The sequence below is a fragment of the Bison bison genome, unplaced genomic scaffold, assembly GCF_000754665.1.
Source record: "Bison bison bison isolate TAMUID 2011002044 unplaced genomic scaffold, Bison_UMD1.0 scf7180017845367, whole genome shotgun sequence".
Lineage (NCBI taxonomy): Eukaryota > Metazoa > Chordata > Mammalia > Artiodactyla > Bovidae > Bison > Bison bison.
This window is the reverse complement of record NW_011475940.1, coordinates 25,892-30,981: the sequence shown is the minus strand read 5'-3', so window position 1 is coordinate 30,981 and position 5,090 is coordinate 25,892. Positions and strand designations below refer to the sequence as shown.

At 60.9% G+C, this 5,090-nt stretch overlaps 1 protein-coding gene across 1 annotated transcript in view; it reads right to left on the bottom strand.

The window, feature by feature from the left end:
• LOC104984295 (kinesin-like protein KIF1A) overlaps nucleotides 1-5,090 on the bottom strand; it is a gene marked incomplete at its 5' end in the record, with an annotated part of 37,208 nt that overhangs the window by 10,728 nt on the left and 21,390 nt on the right.

Genomic DNA, 5,090 nt, shown 5'->3' with positions numbered 1-5,090 from the left:
GGACCAGCTGGGCATACCTGGAGCTGCCACCCAGACCTAGAGAGATGCCCTCTGTCCCCAGGGCCCCCAGTTGCCCCAGCTCTGAGGGGCCAGGCCCATGGGCAGAGCCAGAGGCTCACTGCAGCCCAGCTCGGAGCGATGCCACTTCACAGCACGTGACCTTGGGCTGTCAGCAGACACACCACGCCCTGCTTCCTGGTTGGACGGTGGTGGTCACTGTCCTGCCAGCTAAGTGAGCCGGTGTGGAGTGGAGGACAGCGCCTGCGCGCGTAGGTCAGGACTAGTCCTCGCCTCAGATGCTCCCACTGGCCCAGCACCTGGCTCAGTGCTGCCCCGTCGGCCTGCCTCAAATTTTGCTGAAGGACATGGAGGGCTTCCTTCCCTTGGCAAGGGCCCAGCCCACCCCAGCAAGGCGGGGCAGCGGCCACCTGCCCGTGTGGGACTCGGGCAGTCACACAGGGGCCCCGAGCTTGCTGGACAGGGTGTGGGAGGCACTGACTCGTGCCCCCTCAATGACATGGCAAGGAGCTCAGACCCAGCGGGCTCAGAGGGAGCCACGGTATACCCAAGCGGCGGCTGGGAGGCAGGACCCCTCCCTCCCCGCCCCGGCCCCGGCCCCCATACCCAAGCAGGCGTCAGGTCACCCGGAAACTGCTGCCCCACCCCCCACAGCGCTGCTCCCTCCGTCTAAGCAACACTCAGCCAGACCCCGGTGCCACTAAGGGGGGCGGGTGGCCCAGACATGGGGCCTCTGGAGCCACAGCATCCACTTTACTGAGAACTGGTCAGGAATGCAGATTCCAGGGCCCTCACACCACGGAGGCAGAGATGCCGAGCAGGGCCGCCTTGAGGGCAGACAGTCAGCACTTCACGGTCAGCTCGCCCGTCATCCTGAGGACCCTCTGCACCCAGGCATCCTGGGGAAACTCTGAGCCACAGCAGGGCCAGCCCAGCCGCTCCCCTGGCGAGGCCTCGGGGCCTAGTCTGCCCTGCCAGCCACGCGCCACACTCCGGACCCTGCTTGAAAAGGGGCGGGCGCCCAGGCTGCACCCACAGCAGAGCCCCTGGCCATGCGGAGAATCCCCATCCGCACAGCCCTGCAGCCCTCACACTCCTCCATCCACGTCCAGGAGGCTCGGCTGACTTCCTGACCCCAAGTGAGCCCTCCAGGCGGGAAGGAGGTCCTGGATGAGGGGCCTGGAGACAGGACACCCCAGGTTCAATTCTGGGACAGACAGTGTGAGGCTCAAACAAGCAAGGGCCCACGTGGGGAACACTGGAAACTCAGAAGTTTTGTTGGGACGTCCCTGGCGGTCTGGTGGTTAAGACTCTGAGCTTCCACTGCAGGGACACCGGTTTGACCCTGGTCAGGGAACTAAGATCCCACATGCCATGTTGTAGGGCCAAAATATAAAAATGATTAAAAATAACAAGTTTAAAAAAAACTGTTGACAAAGAAAATGTCATGTGTTGCAAAACATCCTCTCCGCCTCGTTTTCTGTTCAATCAGCGTGACTTTGTGGCCAGGCAGGGGTCCTGCCAGACAGGGTTCCATTCTCCCGGGTCTGTGTCACGGGAGCGCCTTAGTCCTGCCTCGCACCCTCTCAGCATATTCAAAAGCAGAGACGTTACTTTGCCAACGAACGTCTGTACAGTCAAAGCTATGGTTTTTCAGCTCATGTATGGATGTGAGAGTTGGACCATAAAGAAAGCTGAGAACTAAAGAATTGATGCTTTTGAACTGTGGTGTTGGAGAAGACTCTTGATCTCCTTGGACTGCAAGGAGATCAAACCAGTTCATCCTAAAGGAAATCAGTCTTGAATATTCATTGGAAGGACTGATGCGGAAGCTAGAGCTCCAGCAACACTTTGGCCATCTCACGCGAAGAACTGATTCATTTGAAAAGACCCTGATGCTGGGAAAGATTGAAGGTGGGAGGAGAAGGGGACAACAGAGGATGAGATGGTTGGATGGCGTCACTGAGTTGATGGACATGAGTTTGAGCAAACTCCGGGAGTTGGTGATGGACGGGAAGGCCTGGCGTGCTGAGGTCCATGAAGTCGCAAAGAGTCGGACACGACTGAGCGACAGAACCGAACCGAACTGAACTGCACCCTCTTGGGGCTGGAGGCCCTGAGGTGCTCAGAGGCCCAGGGGCTGCCCGGGGGGAGGTAAGAGAATCTCAGGGCTCCCAGCACGACCCCCTGGGCACTCTGAGTATGACCACCACCCCTGCTGCGATGGCCTGACAGGGCTCATTCAGACAACTTCTGACAAGCGTCACAGCCATGGGCGCCCATGGGCAGGCCCAGTGGGCAGCCTGGTTCGAGATTCTGCTGAGAATCTGCACATGAAGCCCCTCCCTCGAGGTGTCAACCAGAAATGCCTTAGGCTCTGGGAAGTACGTTTCTTGAAAGAGTCACCTTTAGAAGTGGCCTAGGAACTCAGGGAAGGTGATCTGAGCCCCCTGAATTGCAGCCAGGGCAGCCCTCCTGTCCAGTGGGGACCATGATCACAGAGTGCAGCCACGCGGCTAAGAGCAGGGGAACGGCCTTGAACCTCAGAGACGCAGCTCTGTATCTGGATGTGACTTTTGCACAGCCGAGCGGCGTCTCCTGCCACGCAGAGTGAGCACTCTGACCAGAGGGACGGAGGGAAGGGAGGATCAAGGGGTGAGGGGACAAATGAGCTCCTCAGCAGGCTCTGAGCTTCCTGGAGACAGACTCCCCCTGTTTAGTCTTTAATCCCTTTTGAACAATTGCAGAACGTGGCTCACGTGTGACGAATGAACGAATGAATGAGTGGGGTCGTGTCCCGTGTGACGGGTGAATGAATGAATGAGTGGGGGTCGTGTCCCGTCGATGGTGCAGCAAACAGGACAGAGAGGAGACTCTGCAAGTTCCCGACCCGGGCCTGTCCCGGGAGGCTGGGGCAGCAGCCCTCGGGGCACCTGAGCCACCTGTCTGGAGAAATCCGACCCTGTGCCTGCTGGGAGGGGTGAGGGTCACCGTGGACCACCCTCGTCCCCAGCCTCAACACCACCCTACTTTAGAGGGTCTCGTGGCCCGTTTCTGCCCCGGGCACTGGGAGCCCTGGGGCAGGAGAGTGACCCCGGGTAAGACGCACGGACGGGGTGGAAGGTAGAAGGTCTGACCCGCTCTTCGTGGGTCAGGCTGGGTCACCAGCTCTCCTCCTTACTCCCTACCGTGAGAGTGAGAGCGTTTTAATAACTAGGCTCTTTGCTGAGGAAGTTTGTGCTTTAGGAATATTTCAAATTAAATGCTAAGACTCTAGGGAGTCCTTTGGACTGCAAGGAGATCAAACCAGTCCATCCTAAAGGAAATAAACCCTGAATAGTCATTGGAAGGACTGACGCTGACACTGAAGCGCCAATACGTTGGCCACCTGATGCGAAGAGCTGACTCACTAAAAAGACCCTGACGCTGGGAAAGACTGAGGGCAGGAGGAGAAGGGGACGACAGAGGATGAGAAGGTGGGATGGCATCACTGACTCCACGGACAGGAGTTTGAGCAAGCTCCAGAAGCTGGTGGAGGACAAGGAAGCCTGGTGTGCTGCAGCCCATGGGGTCGCAAACAGCTGGACACAACTGAACGACTGACCAGCAAGGCAGCAGTAAAAATAACCACACGCGTTAACACAGCTCCGCGTGCAGGCCCTCCTTAGAGCTTGTCCGATTCGTCGCATCTAGTCTCACACGCTGGGGCAGCCCTCACAGAGTCCCCGGCCTACGGGCCGGACCGCAGGCTCCAGAAGGCCCTGCCACGCCTGCACATTCACACAGCCAGCCCGGCCAGCTTGCAGCCCCAGGCCCCACCCAACCCCAGACATCCGGGACAGGACCCTCTGCTCATCCCCAGAACCTCCCACTACAGCAGCTTCCCGCTGCGTGAGGCAGGCCCTAGCCCAAGGCTCGGGGCTCTGACCCCTCGCCCCTCCCAGCTCTCTGGGCCTCCTCTTGCAGGCCAAGGCCACTGGGGGCCCACGAGCCCAGGTCTGCAGCTGGGGGCTGGGGTGAGGTCCTTCTGCAGCCTGGGGGCTGGTGCTAAGGCCCTGCTGAGTAGGAGCCCCCCACCCCCACGGCCGTCTCCTCCTGGCCACGGGGAATGTTTCTATTTCATGAGGTACCTTCAGGGGGTGTCCTGGACCACGCCTCTATCACACCGGGCTGACTGTGGACACGCAAACTGGAACAAAACGCCCACACCCCTGTGTGATCGTACTGATGGACTCATCAGGGAAACAGCCCCGAAGTCGGGTCCCCTCCGGGGATGAACCCCAGAGCTCTTTTGAGAACAGGCAGACTGCAGGCTGCAGCCGCCACGGAGGGCCCAGTTTGCTTCCAGGACCAGCTGGCAGGCTGCCACCTCCAGGAAGCCCTCCAGATTGCCCAAGAGGAGCAGGTCCCTGCTCTCTGGGCCCCGCGGGGATGTGACCTTCCTCTAGTGCAGCTTCACCGCAGGTCTTCCTTGACAGAGTCCCCACCACAGCCAGCCACCTGTCCCCAGGGAGGGCCTGATCCTGCCCTGGGTGTGCATGCCCTGGGGACACGCTGACAGGAACCACAGCCTGCTGACCACCCCTTGGGGCCTCAGCTAGAGCTGCCCGGGGCACAGAGTGACCATCCATCCCAGGACCTCGCGCCAGACCTGACCTCAGCAGGTTGGCTGGTGCCCTGCCCTCTGCTCTGGGCACCCCCCCGAGAAGGGGCAGGCACTGCCCCACGCCCCACGCCCCTTTGAGGACCAGGCGTCCTCACTGGGGGCCTTCCGCTGCCCCCCTCCTCTTCCAGAACAGAGACCCCAGGGCACCGAGCTCTGGCCACAGTCCACAGGGCCCAGAAGAGATCGCGGCCTCAGGGACAGGGACCATAACACGGACTGAAGTCCGTCCGCCGTGGGGCCTCCAGGACCCTGCCCCCGGCCACCAAGCCCAGAACCCCGGTGGGGAGGATCTCCGTGGCTGGCCCAGGAGCCCGTGACTCGGGGGCTGGTCCTGGGACGAGGCGAGTCCGGAGCCGGGCCCTTCGCCCGTCACCACCCACCCGTTTCCTGCAGGGCGGGGGGTGGC